The sequence below is a fragment of the Ovis canadensis genome, chromosome 23, assembly GCF_042477335.2.
Source record: "Ovis canadensis isolate MfBH-ARS-UI-01 breed Bighorn chromosome 23, ARS-UI_OviCan_v2, whole genome shotgun sequence".
Classification (NCBI taxonomy): Eukaryota; Metazoa; Chordata; class Mammalia; order Artiodactyla; family Bovidae; genus Ovis; species Ovis canadensis.
Window position 1 is genome coordinate 57758310 of NC_091267.1, and position 19907 is coordinate 57778216.

A 19907-nucleotide genomic window follows, 5' to 3' on the forward strand; every position below is an offset into this window, starting at 1 on the left:
GGGGCTCAAGACTGATTCAAGGGCGGCAGAGGCTCCAGAGGCAGTAATAGCATCCCTGAAGCCAGGACTTGGAGGTTCTCCTGGAGGCTCTCTTTCCAGAGGAGTGGAAGCCAGGAGCTGGGATTGGTCAGGTTCCTGTTAGTCTCTGAGATCTCCTTCATCCTCCTCAGCTTCAGAAAAATGGCTCAAGCGCCCAAGCACGTGATGAAAAAAATGTCAACATCTGATCCTTTGGAGAGGAATAAGAGAGATAATGAAGAATTCCGCAAACTCTTTGTTGGTGGCTTGAGCTCTGAAACCACAGAAGAAACTCTATGGAACTACTACCAGCAGTGGGGATATCTTACAGACTGTGTGGTCATAAGAGATCCTGCCAGCCAGACATCAAGAAGATTTGGTTTTGTCACGTTTTCCTCTGCGGCTGAGGTGGATGTTGCCATGGCAGCCAGACCTCATTCCATCGATGGGAAAAGGGTCGCCCCCAAACGCGCTGTCCCAAGAGAGGACTATGGAAAACCAGGGGCTCTTGTCACTGTGAAGAAGCTGTTTGTTTGTAGAATTGGAGAAGACACGGAGAAGCATCATCTTAGAGATTACTTTGAGAAATATGGAAACATCAATGCCATTGAGATCATTAGTGATAGGGAGTCTGGAAGGAAAAGAGGCTTTGGGTTTGTGACTTTTGATGACCACGATCCTGTGGATAAGCTTGTATTGCAGAAATACCATACCATCAATGGTTATCATGCAGAAGTAAGAAAGGCCTTGTCTAGACAAGAAATGCAGGCACTCCAGCATTCTAGAATAGGAAAGGGAGGAGGTAAGGTTGATTTCCTATACTTGCATAGTGGTGGTGGAAATTTTGGAGCTGGACAAGGAAGGGACTTTAGAGGAGGATCTGATGGAGGTGGGAGCAGTGGTGAATCTGGGGATGGTGACCATGGGTATGGAGGGGGACCAGGAGGTGGTAGTTTGAGGGTTAGTCTTGGTTATGGAGGAGGACCTGGACATGGCCACCAGAATAGGGGCTGCAGAGCGAGAGGAAGGAACGATGGAAGTCAGAATTGCTATAATTTGAGAAATTATAAGCAGAAACCTTCAAAGTACGAGTTACTAAAGAGTGGGAAACTGAATGGTAGGAGGAATATGGAAGGATCATATGGTGGAGGAAACTATTGTCCAGGAGGCCATGGAGAAAGTGGGGATTATGGAGAGATGGCGATATTGAGCTTGTTATTTGACAGGGGCTTGATTGTATAAATCAGGGAGAATGAGAGTCTGGAGGTAACAGAACAGCTTCAGGCTATGGAAATAACAATGTCAAGGAAACTCATTTCAGTCATGCATAAATATTTGGTGATGTGGCTCAAGGCATGAGAGCACGTGCAGAAAGCCATTTTGTGAATGGACTTAACTATGTAAAAAACATTACCGTCTTTGGAGGAAAAAATCATATAAAAAAATGCTTTCGAGATACAATTCTTTCTTTTTGAAATGTCTTTCCAGTGGCCACTGTTCAAGAGTGTAGAAGCATCTCTTTCTTTGATAATGTTAAATTTCAATGTTTTGGGTGAGATGTGAAAATCCTTTTTCAAGATTTTCCCCAACATTTGGAAAAACTACTAGCTAGAATCATCATGTAATAAGACCTAACATCATTCTTCTAAAAAAATTTAGTTCATGTGTAAAGAAGCTATCGTACATTGAAGATTTAATAAAATAATTTAAAAGGTGAAAAAAAAAGATTCCAATGGCATTTTTTTTAATTAGAAAAAACACTCCTACAATTTTTATGGAACCACAAAATTACCCCAAATACCCAGAAAAATACTGAGAAAGAAGATCAATGCAGGAGGTATTTTTTTAAAGTCATATTATAAAGCTATGCTCTCCTGCATTGACAGGAGGATTCTTTACAGTCTGAGCCACCAAGGAAGCCCCATAACTATAAAGTTATGGTAATTAAAATAGTATGATACTGGCATAAAAACAAGAAAAGAAATGGAACAAAATCAAGAGCCCCCAAATAAACTCAAGCATATACAATCAACTAATATTTGACAGGGGAGTCAAGAATACTTAATGGGGAAAAGACAGTAAATAGTGCTGGGAATATTGGATATTCACATGCACAATAATAAAAGTTGGTTCATATCTTACACCACTCACAAAAATTAACTCTAAATAAAAACATAAATGTAAGATCTGAAGACATGAACTCTGAGGGAAAATATAGGAAAAAAATTTCCTTGACATGTACCTTGGTATTGATTTTTATACACATCTCAAACATCTCATCTCAAAAGAATCAAAAATAAATGAAATAGAAATTAAGAAAACAATAGCAAAGATCAATGAAACTAAAAGCAGGTTCTTTGAGAAGATGAACAATGTTGATAAACCTTTAGCCAGACTCATCAAGAAAAAAGGAAGGAGCCTGAAATCAATAAAATTAGAAATGAAAAAGAAAATACAGCTGACACTGCAAGAAATGCAAGGAATCATAAGAGACTACTATAAATAATCATATGCTAATAAAATGAACAACCTGGAAGAAAAGGAAAAATTCTTAGAAAAGAACAATCTTCCAAGACTGAAGCAGGAAGAAATAGAAAATGTGAACAGACCAATCACAAGCACTAAAATTGAAACTGTGTTTAAAAATCTTTCAAGAAACAGAAGTCCAGGACTAGATGGCTTCACAGGGAAATTCTATCAAACATTTAGAAAAGAGCTAACACCTATCTTTTTCAAACTCTTCCAAAAAATTGCAGAGGGAGAAACACTCCCAAACTCATTTTGTGAGGCCACTATCACCCTAATACCAAAAGACAAAGATATCTCAAAAAAATTATGGGCCAATATCATTGGTAAATATAGATGCAAAAATCCTCAACAAAATAGTAGCAAACCAAATCCAGCAACACATTAAAAGGATCACAGACCACAATCAAGTGGGACATATCCAAGGGATTTTTAATACATAAATCTATCAATGTGATACACCATATTACAACTTGAAGGATAAAAACAATATGATCACCTCAGTAGATGTAGAAAAATCTTCTGAGGCATTTCAGAGGGATTTCAGGCAAGATGGTTAGGAGTAAGACACAGAGATCACCTTTCTCCCTACATCAAAAATACATATGCATGTGAACCATTCCTACAGAACACCTACTGAATGCTGGCAGAAGATGTCTGTCTTCCAAAAAGGCACACTAATCCCCACATAAAAGGATAGGGTAAAATAAATGAGGAAAAAAAATTAAAAAGAGAGAGAGAGACAAAGGAATCCAGACAGAACCTGAATATCTGGGAAGGAGCTGTGAAGGAGGAAAAGTTTCTGCACACATGGAAACCCTCTCTTGTGCAGGGACAAGGGTGCAGCTCGGAAACCCAGAGGAGAGCACAATAACTGGTGTGCAGAAGGCAAAATGGAGAGAATTCTGAACAGAGATCAAAGCCGACCTCCAATACCCATCCTGAAATGTGTGTCTGCATGCCTACCAGGGAGGGTGGGGGGGCTGAGTGCTAAGGCCAAGGCTTTGGAGGTCACAACCCAGGGAGGGCACTGGGGTTAAGTGTCGTGAAGACAGTCTGAGAGGACTAATATGACACAACTGAGGGGGTCCAGTAAAAAGGCTAAGCCTGCCAGAGAGGCAAGAGATCATTGTCACAGGGATGCTCTAACTCCATGTACTCACAGATGGCAAAACACCACCTTGATGAGTGCCATATAGGCAGGGTGAGACATGGCTACAGTAAGTCTCCAACCCCCAAAGATGAAAGCACTAGTCATAAGCACAAGTGCAAGAGGCAAGGAGGGATATGGCTGCAGTCAGTCTTCAACCATAGAGGTGGGCACACAGGTTGCACCGTTCAAGTGCCAGAGGCAGGGCAGGACACAGCTGTGGTCAGTCTCCAATCCAAGAGGTGGACATGCTGGTATTGTAATGGCCACCACAACTGCTACCAAGTAATGAACATGTGCACATCACTGACCACACCTTCTTGGGAGCCTGTGCAGCCTAGCACTATGGAGGGAATGGTGTCATTGTTGCTCAGTCCCTAAGTTGTGTCTGACTGTTTGTGACTCCATGAACTACAGTACACCAGGCTTCCCTGTCTTTCACTATCCCCCAGAGTTTGCTCAAACTCATGTCCATAGAGTCAGTGATGCTATCTAACCATCTCTTCTCTGCCACCCTCTTCTCCTCTTACCCTCAATCTTTCCGAGCATCAGGGTCTTTTCCAATGAGTAAGCTCTTCACATGTGGTGGCCAAAGTATTAAAGCTTTGGCTTCAACATCAGTCCGGCTGATGAATATTCAGGGTTGATTTCTGCATTGCTGACCCTGTTCACACTGTCTGCACTGTTCGCTGAACTCAGAGTGGGCAAGGCGTGAGCTAAAAGGCTGGAATAAGTCTCGAGGAGCTATAGGAACTGCAGAGACATTTATTCTCTCCTGGCTGGCACAGCAGCTATAACACAGCTTCTCTCCTAGCTGACACAGCAGCCATAGCAGCAGCTGTAACATAAGCATAACACAGCCTTAACGGAGCCATAGCATAACCTCACATACCATAACCATGATGTTGCTCTAATGTACCCCAATGGAGCAGCAGCCAGGGCTTTCATGGTGAAGCTCACACAGGTATACCACACAAAGTAGCCTATGACCAAGTAAGTACCTTGTGATGCATATACACAGTACTAAAAGAGATTTCAGCTGTAACATTAACCTTGTGACATGCATGAGCAGTGCTATAAGTGATCTCAGCTGTTACATAATCAATATTTACACAAAGTGGGACAAGAGCAAGAGGCCATGGGGCAAGAAAGCCTGACAATGCCATCTTGGCTAGTTTGCTGTTTGCCTGCAATTTCCTTTAAAATTGACTGGTTTGATCTCCTTGAAGTCCAAAGTACTCTCAAGAGTTTTCTTCAGCACCAAATTCAAAAGTATCAATTCGTTGGCACTCAGTCTTCTTTATGGTCCAACTCTTACATCCATATATGACTACTGGAAAAACCATAGCAATGACTATATGCACCTTTGTCAGCAAAGTGATGTCTTTTTTTAAATTTATTTTTTTATTGAAGGATAATGGTTTACAAAATTTCTTTTACTGTCAAATGAAAACTGATTCAGCCATTGGTATACATATATCCCCTCCCTTTTGAACTTCCCTCCCATCTTCCTCCCCATCCCACCCCTCTAGGTTGATATAGACCCCCTGTTTGAGTTTCATGAGCCATACAGCAAATTCCCGTTGGCTATCTATTTTACATATGGTAGTGTAAGTTTCCATGTTATTCTTTCCGTACAGCTCATGCTCTCCTCCCCTCTCCCCATGTCCATATTCTCTGTCTTTTTCTCCATTGCTGGCCTGTAAGTAAATTCCTCAGTACCATTTTTCTACATTCCATATATATGCGTTAGAATACAATAGTTATATTTTTCTTTCTGACTCACTTCACCATGTATAGTAGGTAGGATTGTATTGCTATAAACTTCCTTCTTAGCACTGCTTTTGCTGCATCTGATAGGTTTTGAGTTGTTGTATTTTCTTTGTCATTCATTTCTAGAAATTTTTTAATTTTCCTTTTGATTTCTTCAGTAATGTGTTGGTTATTTAGAAATGTATTGCTTAATCACCATGTGTTTATGTTTCTTACAGTTTTTTTCTTGTAATTGATATCTAGTCTCATGGTGTTGTGGTTGGAGAAGATGCTTGATACTATTTCAACTTTCTTAAATTTGCTGAGGCTTGATTTGTGACCCAAGATGTGATCTATCCTGGAGAATGTTCCATGTGCACTTGAGAAGAAGATGTATTCTTCTGCAGTTGGGTGGAATGTCCAAGATATCAATGAGATCCATCTCATCTAATGTATCATTTAAGACTTGTGTTTCCTTATTAATTTCTGTTTTGATGATCTGTCCATTGGTGTGATTGGGGTGTTAAAAAGTCTCCTACTATTATGGTGTTAGTGTCAATTTCTCCTTTTCTGTCTGTTAGTGTTTGTCTTATGTATTGAGGTTCTCCTATGTTGGGTGCATGGATATTTACAATTTTTATGTCTTCCTCTTGGATTGATCCCTTGATCATTATGTAGTTTCCTTCCTTATCACTTGTAATCTTCTTTATTTTAAGGTCTATTTTGTCTGATATGAGGATTGCTACTCCAGGTTTTTTTTTTTTTTTTTTTTGCTTCGCATTTGCATGGGATATATTTTTCCATCCTCTCACTTTCAGTCTATATGTGTCTTTAGGTCTGAAATGGGTTTCCTGTAAGCAGCATATATATGGGTCTTGTTTTTGCATCCATTCAGACAGTCTGTGTCTTTTGGAGCACTTAATCCATTTACATTTAAAGTAATTATTGATATATATATGTTCCTATTGCCATTTTCTTAATTGTTTGGGATTGATTCTGTCGATCTTTTTCCTTCTCTTGTATTTCATGACTATATAAGTCCTTTAACATTTGTTGTAAAGCTGGTTTGGCGATTCTGTATTCTCATAACTTTTACTTGTCTGAAAAGCTTTTGATTTCTCCATCAATTTTGCATGAGATCCTTGCCAGGTACAGTAATCTTGGTTGTAGGTTTTTCCCTTTCAGTACTTTAAATATATCCTGCCATTCCCTTCTGGCATGCAGAATTTCTACTGAAAGATCAGCTGTTAAACATACGGGGTTTCCCTTGTATGATACTTGTTGCTTTTCCCTCGCTGCTTTTAATATTCTTTCTCTGTGTTTAGTCTTTGTTAGTTTGATTTGCGGAGAAGGCAATGGCACCCCCTCCAGTACTCTTGCCTGGAAAATCCCATGGACGGAAGAGCCTGGTAGGCTGCAATCCATGGGGTCACTGAGAGTTGGACACAACTCAGTGACTTCACTTTCACTTTTCACTTTCATGCATTGGAGAGGGAAATGGCAACCCACTCCAGTGTTCTTGCCTGGAGAATCCCAGGGACGGCGGAACCTGAAGGGCTGCCGTCTATGGGGTCGCACAGAGTCGGACACGACTGAAGCAACTTAGCAGCAGCAGCAGCAGTTTGATTAGTATGTGTCTTGGCATGTTTCTCCTTGGCTTATCTTATATGGGACTCTCTGTGCCTCTTGGACTTGATTGACTATTTTTTTTTTCCATGTTGGGGAAATTTTCAACTATAATTTCTACAAAAATTTTCTCATACCCTTTCTTTTTCTCTTCTTCTTCTGGAACCCCTATAATTTGAATGTTGGTGTGTTTGGTATTGTTCCAGAGGTCTCTAAGAATATCCTCAGTTCTTCTCATTCTTTTTTACTTTATTCTGATCTTCAGAAGTTATTTCCACCATTTCATCTTCAAACTCACTGATTCATTCTTCTTCTTCAGATATTCTGCTATTGAGTCCTTCCAGAGTATTTTTGATTTCAGTAATTGTGTTGTTTGTCTGTATGTTTGTTCTTTAATTCTTCTAGGTTTTTGTTAATTGATTCTTGCATTTTCTCCATTTTGTTTTCAAGGTTTTTGATAATCTTTACTCTTATTATTCTGAATTCTTTTTTAGGTAGTTTGCCTATTTCCTCTTCACTTATTTGGATTTCTGTGTTTCCAATTTCTTCATTCATTTGTGTATTATATATATACATATATATATATATATATATATATATATATATATATATATATATATATAAAATTTACTGTGTTTGAGGTCTCCTTTTCCCAGACTTCAAGGCTGAATTCTTTCTTTCTTTTCATTTCTGCCCTCCTAAGCTTGGTCCAGTGGTTTGTGTAAGCTTCCTATATGGTGAGATTTGTGCTGAGTTTTGTTTGTTTGTTTTTACCTCTGATGGGCAAAGCTGAGTGTGGTAGTAATCCTGTCTGCTGATGATTGGGTTTTTTGCTTGTTTGTTTTGTTTGTTGTTTAGATGAGGCATCCTGCACAGGGTGCTACTGGTGGTTGGGTGATTCCAGGTCTTGTATTCAAGTGATTTCCTTTATGTGAATTCTCACTATTTGATACTCCCTAGGGTTAGTTCTCTGGTAATCTCAGGTCTTGGAGTCAGTACTCCCACTCCAAAGGTTCAGGGCTTGATCTCTGGTCAGGAACGAAGATTCCAGAAGTGGTTTGTTATAACATTAAGTAAGATTAAAACAAATACCCAAAAATGAGAAACCAAAGATGAACCCCAGACAAATGGCAGTTATAAAATCATGCAAATGGTAATTAAAATAATAGAATATACACATATACATATACACCCATAAGCAAAGTCAAAACAATTCAACTTAAATAAAATACAGTAGACTGACCCAGCAAACAAAGGAAATCAAAAATTATATTTTCCAGTTAAGAACAAAACTAACTAAAGTATGAACTGAAAAACAAAACTAAAGCAAGGTGCTAAGTGGGGAATAAAGCATCAAAAACAAAACTAACAAATATGTTGAGAGGAAAGGAAAGAAGGAAAGAAAAGAAATAAAAAATAAATTTGTAAAGCTAAATAGAGGTAGATGAAGATAATGTATATACATTAAAGATTAACTGCAAGAGAAAAAAAACAGGAGGAAAGGCAAACAGGAATAAATGTAGAAAAAATATAATAAGTTTTTAAAAATTAAAATTATAAAAAGGAGAAATGAACAAAATAAAGGAAAAAAAAGGATAACTTCACAGAACTGCAAAAGCCCAATGTAGAGGCAGAGGTTTATAACAGTAAAAAGTGTGACTGAAAATATACATACACACTCATAAGCAAAATCAAAACAGTCCAACAAAAATAAAGTACAATTGATTGACCCAGTGAACAAAGGAACCAAAAATTATATCTATCAGTTAAGAACAAAAAACTAAAGCACAAACTGGAAAACAAAGCTAAAGCAAGGTGCCAATTGGGGAATAAAGCAATGAAAATAAAACTAACAAATATGTTGAAAGGAAAGAAAAGAAATAAAGAATAGATATGAAAGTTAAATGTGAAGTTGCTCAGTTGTGTCTGACTCTTTGCAACCCCATGGATTGTAGCCTACCAGGCTCCTCAGTCCATGGAATTTTCCAGGCAAGAGTACTAGAGTAGGTTGCCATTTTCTTCTCCAGGGGATCTTCCCAACGCAGGGATTGAACCTGGCTCTCATGCATTGCAGGCAGACACTTTACTGTCTGAGCCACCAGAAAGTTAAATAGAGATAGATAAAGATTTATATACATTATTGAACAGAATTTTGGACTCTGTGGGAGAGGGAGAGGGTGGGATGATTTGGGAGAATGGCATTGAAACATGTATAATATCATGTAAGAAACGAATCGCCAGTCTATGTTCGATGCAGGATACAGGATGCTTGGGGCTGGTGCACTGGGATGACCCAGAGAGATGGTATGGGGAGGGAGGTGGGAGGGGGGTTCAGGATTGGGAACTCATGTATACCCGTGGCGGATTCATGTTGATGTATGGCAAAACCAATACAGTATTGTAAAGTAAAAGTAAAATTTAAAAAAATAAAATAAAGTAAGGAATGGTAAAAAAAAAAAAATATATATATATATACACATTATTTTTTAAAATTTATTATTATTATTTTTTTTTTACTTTACAGTATTGTATTGGTTTTGCCATTAAATGTTAACTGCAAGGAAAAAAGCACAGTAGGAAAAACAAACAAAGAAATAAATGTAGAAAAAAAATAATAGGTTTAAAAAATTAAAAATTAAATTCAAAAAAGAGAGAGAGAGAGAAAAAAAAAGGAAACTCCACAGAACTGCAAAGCCCAGTGTAGAGGCAGAGGTTTATAACAACAATAAACAGTGTAACTGAATATACATGTAAACATATAAACCCATAAGCAAAATCAAAACAGTCCAACAAAAATAAGGTACAATAGATTTGCCCAATGAACAAAGGAAACCAAAAATTGTTCTACCAGTTAAGAACAAAACTAACTAAAGCACATACTAGAAAACAAACTAAAACAAGGTGCCAACTGGGGGATAAAGCAATGAAAATAAAATTAACAAATATGTTGAGGGGAAAGGAAAGAAAAAAAAGAAGGAAAAAATAGATATGCAAAGTTAAGTAGAGGTAGATAAAGAAGATTTATATATATTAAAGATTAAATACAAGGGGAAAAGAACAATAGGAAAAGCAGACAAGGGAATAAATGTAGAAATAATAATAACAGGTTTAAAAATTAAAAATTAAAAAAAGAGAAAAGAAAGAAAAAAAGGGGGCGAGGGGAACTCCATGGGGGGGAGGGAGGGGAACTCCACAGAACTGCGAAAGCCCAATGTAGAGGCAGAGGTTTATAACAACAATAAAAAATGTGACTGAGAAAAATAATTTTTAAAACTCAAAAGCTTAATTAGATTTCATAGTGCCAATAAAATCAACAACTACAACAGAGAGGGGAAAATAAAGGGGGGGAAAGAGGGGGCAATCCAAAAGAATCTATAGAATAAATCAAAACATAAGAATAATAAATGTTTTTCTTGAGTCACTGCTATCAGTGTCCTTTTCCTCCCTTGGCGACACAGTCCACCTCACCTCCCTAGGATTCCCTCCAACACTGTGCTGATCTCTGGACCTGCTGTGAGAGCAGCTCAGATTCTAATCTGGTCCTACTCCTGTGTGTTTTTGCCTCCAATGTCCACAGGTATCAGAACTAGTGTGTTTTCTTTTGTGGGAGTTCTCAATGTTCTTTTATATATACTATAGACACAGAGTCTGTCTAGTTGATTGTGTGGATTTAATCTGCAGCTTGTACAGCTGATGGGAAAGTTTTGAGTCTTCTTCCTTAGCCACACTGCCCTTGGGATTCAATTGTGGTTTTATTTCCACCTCTGCATGTGGGTTGTCCACAGGGGTTTGCTCCTATAGCTGCCCTGGAGGACTTGAGTTTGCCCCTGTGAATGCCAGGTGTGGAGGTGGTGCAGCTGCTTGGGTTGTAGGGGTTCTGGCAGCACCAGGTACTCAGGGGAGTTGGTGGCTAGGGCAGCAGGAAATAAGTGCTCTAGAAGAGTATGGCAACCAGTATTGGCCAATACACTCCAGTATTCTTGCCTGGAGAACTCACCTGATAGAGAAGCCTCACAGGCCACAGTCTATAGGGTCGCAAAGAGTTGAACATGACTGAAACGACCCTGCACACATAGATGTAAGATTTTTTTTTCTTTCCTGCCTGTGGCAGCTCTGATCCCATGAGAGTTGAGTGTGAAGCTGGCACTGCTGCTTGCCTTGCAGGGACCCCGGCAGCACAAAGTGTGCAGGGAGATGGACAGCCTCTGCTGCAAGAATTATGGCCATATCAGAGTCCCATCACATCATGGCAAAGAGATGGGGAAACAATGGAAACAATGACAGACTTTATTTTCTTGGTCTCCAAAATCAGTGCAGAAGGTGACTACAGCCATGAAATTAAAAGATGCTTGCTCCTTGGAAGGAAAGCTATGACCAACCTAGACAGCTTATTAAAAAGCAAAGGCATTACTTTGCCAACAAAGGTCTGTCTAGTCAAAGCCATGGTTTTCCAGTAGTCATGTGTGGATGTGAGAGTTGGACTATAAAGAAAACTGAGTGCAGAAGAATTGATGCCTTTGAACTGTGGTGTTGGAGAAGACTCTTGAATCCCTTGGACCACAAAGAGTTCCAACCAGTCAATCTTAAAGGACATCAGCTGAATATTCATTTGAAGGACTGACACTGAAGCTGAAACTCCAATACTTTGATCACCTGATGTGAAGAACTGACTCACTGGAAAAGACCCTGATGCTGGGAAAGATTGAAGGCAGGAGGAGAGGGGGATGAGAGAATGAGATGGTTGGATGGCATCACCGACTCAGTGGACATGAGATTGAGCAAGCTCTGCAAGTTGGTGATGGACAGGGAAGCCTGGTGTGTGGCAGGCCATGGGGTCACAAAGAGTCAGATAGGACTGAGCGACTGAACTGACTAACTGAACTGAGGGACTGATGACCCAGAGCCAAATTCCCTGAGAAAGCACACTTTCCATCTCAGGCTGCAGCAACTTCCCACAGGCCTATGAAATATCAGGCATTCCCAACACATCCTAATTTTATCTGTCACATCCCTCCCTCTACCAGCCCAACTGACCAAGTGAGTTATAAGCAGCCATGGCTTTCACCCCTTCTTGTCTGAATGGGAAGCAGACCCCAGAGGGCAGCCTACAAACAGAAGTGGGGTCAACACCAAAGTTGAACACCAGGAGCTGTGAGTCAAAAGAAGAGGAAGGAAATTCACTCCTGTAGCCACAGAAGCAACAGATTAACTCACAGCTGTTGACTTGATACGGAGGACTTTGGGGGCAATGGATGACTTTGGAAGCAAGTGCAAGCTGGAGTGTACACAGTCAAAACTCAATCTGATTTGACCCCACAGTGCCTGCAGCAGGTCCAAAGCCTCTCCTAGAAATATTGGTTGTATTCCTGAGTAGGCAGATTACCTCTAGATCAATGCGAGGGAAAGGATACAACTGAGGACACAGGAAAATAGTCTTCGTATATCTTTTGATTTTTTTCTTTCTTTTCGTTTTTTTCTATTATTGTTCTTTTTTACTAGTCTATTTTCATAATTTTTTGTTTTTTATGCTTTTATTTTTAAATACATTTTTTTCTTATATTCATAGAAGTTTTTTGTTATATTGCATTTTTTCCATATTTTTGATTTTGTATTTTTGCTGGTCTACTTTTTGGTGTTTGTTTTCATTTATGGGTTTGTATATTGCTTTGATTGCTTCCTTCTTTTTGATTCCTCTTTTTGTTATTTCTTTTATTCCCTCTCTTTTTGTGAGTGTGATTATGTAAGTTTCTTAGTGTGCTTTTGTCTGTTTAGTTTTATTTTACCATGTGTTTTGGAGTTTTATCTGTCTGTTCTGTTTTTGCTTGTATGTTGGTTTGATTTCTTTCTTCTGTGTATTTCTTCCCCTTTTTCTTCTATAATGTGTGGCTTGTGGAGTCTTCAGTTTCCACCAGGGGGCAGACCTGAACCTCTGAACTACTGCTGCTGCTGCTAAGTCGCTTCAGTCATGTCCGACTCTGTGCGACCCCATAGACGGCAGCCCACCAGGCTCCCCCGTCCCTGGGATTCTCTAGGCAAGAACACTGGAGTGGGATGCCATTTCCTTCTCCAATGCATGAAAGTGAAAAGTGAAAGTGAAGTCATTCAGTCGTGTCTGACTCTTAGCGACCCCATGGACTGCAGCCTACCAGGCTCCTCCGCCCATGGGATTTTCCAGGCAAGAGTACTGAATTGGGAGACTCAAATTCAGGATGTTGGCAACCGGAGATCTCCTGGCCCCGTGGAATGTTAATCAGTGAGAACTTTCCCAAAGGGCTCCCTCTCAACACTAAGATCTGGCCCCATACCAAGGCCAACAGGCTCCAGTGCCAAATGCTTCATGTGAAAAAGTAGCAAAACAGAAAAACAACCCCGCTCGTTAGCAGACAGGCTGCCCAAAGACACACAAAACCGAGAGACACCTCAAAACACACCACTGGATGTGGCACTCCTCTTAAGAAAGACAAGATCCAGCTCTACCCACCAGAATACAGGCATAGTCCTCACTACCAGGAAACCTTCTCAAGGCACTAGTCCAACCCCACCCTTGTGGTAGACCCCACAAATAAGAGGAGCTACAGCCTTCTAGCCTGCAGAAAGGAGACCCCAAACACAGTAAATTAAATAAAATGAAAAGACAGAGAAACAAGGAGCAGATGAAGGAACATGGTAAAATTCCACAAGACCAAACAAATGACATGGAAATATGCAATCTACCTGAAAAAGAATTCAGAAAAATGATAGTAAAGATGATCCAAAATCTCAGAAATAAAATGGAGGTGCAGCTAAATAGAATGAGGCATGAATCAAGAAGTTACAATAAATGTTTAACAAGGACTGGAATAAATAAATAATATACAGTCACCAATGAACAACATGATAACAGAGATTAAAAAATATGCAAGAAAGAACTAATAGCAGAATAACTGAGGTAGAAGAACAGATTAGTGAGCTGGAAGATAGAATACTGGAAATAACTGAAGCAAAACAGGATAAAGATAAAAGAATAAAAAGAAATGAGGACAGCCTCAGAGACCGCTGGAAAAGCCAGAAGTGCACCAACATTTGAATTATAGGGTTTAAGAAGAAGAAGAGAAAAAGAAAGGATATGAGTAAATATTTAAGGAAATTAGAGTTGAGAACTTCTCTAACATGGGAATGGAAATAGCCACCCAAGCCTAGGAAGCCCAGAGATTCCCATATAAAAAGTCTCTTTAAAGGGGAGTGCATTTTTAAGAGGGGTGTGACACTCTTAAGGGGAGTGCCACACCCAGTGGTGTGTTTAGAGGTGTCTCTCAGTTTTGTTTGCCTTTGGGCAGCCTGTCTGCTAAAGGGTAGGGTTGTTTTCCTGTTTTGCTAGTTTTTCACTCCCATATAAGGTAAACCCAATGAGAAACATATAAAGATGTTTCTGCAACTTGATTCATTATAGCAAGTACATGAGAAGAGCCAAAGAGAGAGAACAAACAAGACAGAAGTCACAGTAGAAGTCACAGTAGTTATAACCTAATCCCAGAAACAGCATTCTATCACCTTTGGTGTATGCTATTTGCTAGAAGTGAGTTACTAGGTTCAGCTCACGCACAAGGGGAGCAGATTGCAGAATAATGTGAATATCAGGAGGCCAAGATCATGGAAGACTGTTCAGTTCAGTTCAGTTGCTCAGTAGTGTCTGACTCTTTGTGACCCCATGAACCACAGCACGCCAGGCCTCCTTGTCCATCACCAACTCCTGGGTCCACCCAAACCCATGTCCATTGAGTCGGTGATGCCATCCAACCATCTCATCCTCTGTCGTCCCCTTCTCCTCCTGTCCTCAATCTTTCCCAGCATCAGGGTCTTTTCCAATGAGTCAGCTCTTCACATCAGGTGGCCAAAGTATTGGAGTTTCAGCTTCAACATCAGTCCTTCCAATGAACACCCAGGACTGATCTCCTTTAGGATGGACTGGTTGGATCTCCTTGCAGTCCAAGGAACTCTCAAGAGTCTTCTCCAATACCACAGTTCAAAAGCATCAATTATTCGGTGCTCAGCTTTCTTTATACTCCAACTCTCGCATCCATACATGACCACTGGAAAAACCATAGTCTTGACTAGACTGACCTTTGTTGGCAAAGTAATGTCTCTGCTTTTTAATATGCTGTTTAGGTTGGTCATAACTTTCCTTCCAAGGAGTTAGCATCTTTTAATTTCATGGCTGCAGTCACCATCTGCAGTGATTTTGGAGCCCCCCAAAATAAAGTCAGCCACTGTTTCCACTGTTTCCCCATCTATTTCCCATGAAGTGATGGGACCAGATGCCATGATCTTAGTTTTCTGAATGTTGAGCTTTAAGCCTGTAAGAAGCAGCTAATTTCAGCTATTAATAAAGATATTAGAATCCTAGAAGTATTCTAAGATGTTACTTGATTTCCATATTTGAAAATAACAGAACTAAGGTCTTGTAGGCTTAAATGTGTTTCCCCAGAGCACATAACACCTGGTGGTAAAAATTATTTAATAGAGACTCAGCAGCCTACCTAAGTATCTACATCTGTTAAACGGGATTAGTAATTCAGGGGTTGTCTTTCTCCCTCTGTTACAGAACACAGGTCCAATTGCTTGCCACTCAAAAATCAATACCCAAGAAAGAGGCAAATGTTGGCAGAAAGGAAAGCTGATTTTAATCAGAATACTGGCAATCTGGAGAGATGGTAGACTCACTGTCCCCCAAACTCAGCTCCAAAGTTTCTGCTCAGCCATGAAAGATTTTAATGGGAAAAGGGAAGTAATCTCATTTAATCTTTGAGTTAGGGGATCAGACTAGTCTCTGTCTCACACTGCATATAGGTTTGTTGACTCCTTATAACCTTTCTTTAGTTCCTATCTTGTTCATACAGTTTTTTTTTTTTTTTTTAAATCTCACAGTTTGCCAGATTACTAAAGGGGAAGCTAGGAGAGAGATCTGGTCATCTGTTAATTACTTATTCTTCATTTATACTTCTATAATCTATGGAAAGTATCAACAGATTTGGCAAGCTATACTTTGATTAAAAGATTGGAAAGATATGCTAGGGCCAAGAATGAGTAGAGCATGAAAGGACCTGATTTAAAAGCGAGTTACAATGTAGCTTTGCTAAATTAATATGAAAAGGGATTTCTTGCTGAAAATGGCTTCCTGCAATGAAATGCTTACACCCCTACTCTCACACCCCAGGCTTCCCTAGTGGTTCAGATGGTAAGCAATCCACTTGCAATGCAGAAGACCTGGGTTCAGTCGCTGTGTCAGGAAGATCCCCTGGGGAAGGGAATGGCTATTCACTCCAGTACTCTTGCCTGGAGAATCCCATGGGCAGAGAAGCCTGGCAGGCTATGGCCCAAGGGATGGCAAAGAGTTAGATGTGACTGAGCGACTAAGCACACAGGCGTGCCCACACCCCACCCCCTCATCAGACATCATTTCATTTCTATGGGATTAGCGTTTGAGCAATCTCTGGGGGTTGGTGATAGACAGGGAAGCCTGGCGTGCTGTAGTCCATCAGGTCGCAAATAGTTGGACATGACTGCATGACTGAACTGAACTGAATGGAACTTACTTGCCATTACATATAAGGGCAATGTGTGCTTGCTCGCTAAGTTGCTTCAAAATTGCCCTACTCTTTGCGACCCTATGGACTATAGCCCACCAAGTTCCTCTGTCCATGGGATTCTCCAGGCAAAAATACCAGAGTGGGTTGCCATGCCCTTCTCTAGGGGATCTTCCTGACCCAGGGATTGAACCTGCATCTCTTACCTCTCCTGCTTTAGCAGGCAGGTTCTTTACCACTAGTGCCACCTGGGAAGCCCTTGTAAAGGTAGAACAAGGTACAATTATTTTGATGCCCACAAAATATGTTAATTATTATTATGAGCAGTAGTGCTGATACTATTCTCTTAAGGTCATTTCTTGGAATCATGAAAGTAATATAGTCAGTACTGCTCAAGATAGCACAGCTTTTATCATGGTTGAAATCTGGTTATCTTGCGGTTAGCTTTTTCCCTCTGGTGGCAGTTATAGCATTTATAAAATGACTCAGAAATGTGCATCAAATACTGAATCTGTGACTTTCCTGTCTTAATCATTAACTCTTTAAACCTACTATTCTATTATAGTTGGGAGGTTTGGAGACTTCAGCTTTTCTACCAACAAGAGGCAGGGTACTGGGAGGAAACTTTCTATTTGAGGGTGATGGGTGGAGGGTTCTGTTCAGTTCTACTTCAACAAAGATCTGATAATCTACAGCAATCTGAAAAATGAAAATGCTTTACAAGAGAGAAAATGATAGCTATTCAAAGTTCAGTTCATCTCAGTTTCTCAGCCGTGTCTGTCCAACTCTTTGTGACCCCATGGACTGCAGCACACTAGGCCTCCATGTCCATCATCAACTCCCAGAGCTTGCTCAAACTCATGTCCATCAAGCTGGTGATACCATCCAACCATGTCATCATCTGTCACCCCCTACTGCTTCTGCCTTCAATCTTTCCTAACATCAGGGTCTTTTCCAAGGAGTCAGTTCTTCACATCAGGTGGCCAAAGTATTGGAGTTTCAGCTTCAGCATCAGTCCTTCCAATGAATATTCAAGACTGATTTCCTTTAGGATTGACTGGTTTGTTCTCCTTGTAGTACAAGGGACTCTCAAGAGTCTTCTCCAATACCACAGTTCAAAAGCATCAATTCTTCAGCACTCAGCTTTCTCTATAGTCCAGCTCTCACATCCACACATGACTACTGGAAAAACCATAGCTTTTACTAGATGAGCCTTTGTTGGCAAAGTAATGTCTCTGATTTTTAATAAGCTGTCTAAGTTGGTCATAGCTTTTCTTCCAAGGAGTAAGTGTCTTCTAATTTCTTGGTTGCAGTCACCATCTGGGGTGATTTTGGAGCCCAAGAAAATAAAGTCTGTCGTTGTTTCCATTGTTTCCCCATCTATTTGCCATGGAGTGATGGGACTGGATGCCATGATATTAGTTTTTTGAATGTTGAGTTTTAAGCCAGATTTTTCACTCTCCTCTTTTACTTTCATCAAGATGTTCTTCAGTTCCTCTTCATTTTCTGCCATAAGGGTGGTGTCATCTGCATGTCTGAGGTTATTCATACTTCTCCCAGCAATCTTGATTCCAGCTTGTGCTTCATCCAGCTTGGCATTTTGCACAATGTACTCTGCATATAAGTTAAATAAGCAGGGTGACAGCTTTGATGTACTCCTTTCCCAATTTGGAGCCAGTCTGTTGTTCCATGTCTGGTTCTAACTGTTGCTTCTTTGTAAAGTTAAATGGTTATAATTATTATTTCTATTAATAATGTTAGTGGGACTTAGGCTTAGGACTAATAAATTTATGAGATAAAATTTATTTTTACTCCTCCTTTTCTTTTCTTTGGTGATACTCCTATAAGCTTTGGGGAGATTAATGCATGTACAACCTGTTGTGGAAGTGGACAGAGCTAAACATTATATATCCCTTCCCATTGGCATGTTTTCAGTGTTACTTACTAGGCTTTTCTGTTCCCATTGCACTTCATCAGTGCCCACCAACCTTGGGTTCCATTCAGAGAAGTTCTCTCTCATTATTGGCAAAGTCTATTCAACCTGAAAAAGAATGCTTCCTTCCTGAATAGTCCATCTGTGAAAAAGGATGGGTCTGAGATACTGCAGAGAGCCAAATATGCTGCCATCTTACCTATCTATATCTTAGCAGTCACAAGAGATGAAAGAAGAGGTCCATCACTTCTGTGGAATCCTAGCCATTGGAGTGTTTCCACATGTATATGAAACATTGCCTCGCTTATCCTAAGAGCTGCTATTTTCTGAGGATCTACTTTGTATTTTACACTTTTTAAAACATTTCAAGGATCATCTTTGATTTTTAAACACACACACACTCAAGTGAACAGAGGAGATAAATGAGGCTAAAAAAAGTTAAGTCTTTTGGCCATCTTCAAAACCAATAGAAGAACAATAAATCAGCTGAAAATGAGTCTGATTCAAATGCACAAATTTATGGGTTTTTTTTTCCACATGGCCATGAATTTTCAAGTTCTTCATTGTATTCTCCAGTAGATTCTAGGCAGCAAGAAGAAATGAGTTTGCTTGATTGTAACTTCAGTGCCTGGCACAGGGTTGGAATTAATATTGGTTAATAATTAACATGAGCTGTAGGAAAAGGCAAGAGGCTATGACACTGAAAGATGAACCCTCCAGGTCAGTAGATGCCTAATGTGGTACTGGAGAAGAGTAGAGAAGTAGATCCGGAAAGAATGAGGAGGTTGAGCCAAAGCAGAAACCACACCCAGTTATGGATGTATGTAGTGGTCAAAGTAAAGTTCAGTGCCATAAAGAACAGTATTACATAGGAACCTGGAATATTAGGTCTGTGAATCAAAGTAATTGAGGATGTGATCAAACAGGAGATGGCAACAGTGAACATCAACATTTTAGGAATCAGTGAACTAAAGTGAATGGAAATGGTGAATTTAATTCAGATGACTATTATATCTACTACTATGGGCAAGAATCCCTTAGAAGACATGAAGTAGCCCTTGTAGTCAACAAAAAGTCCAAAATGCAGTACTTGGGTGAAATCTCAATAACAACAGAATGATCTTGGTTCATTTCCAAGGCAAACCATTCAATATTACAGTAATCCAAGTCTATGCCCCTACCACTAATGCCAAAGAAGCTGAAGTTTATCAGTTCTATGAAGACCTACAAGACCTTCTAGAATGACCACCGCGGGGGCAGGTGGCGGGGGAAGATGTCATTTTCATCATAGGGCATTGGAATGCAAAAGTAGGAAGTCAAGAGATACCTGGAGTAACAG

General features: G+C 39.8%; 1 pseudogene; it reads left to right on the forward strand.

Annotated features, from left to right (window-relative positions):
* Window positions 1-204: 204 nt before the first annotated feature.
* Window positions 205-1260, forward strand: LOC138428076 (heterogeneous nuclear ribonucleoproteins A2/B1 pseudogene; annotated as a pseudogene).
* Window positions 1261-19907: the final 18647 nt, after the last annotated feature.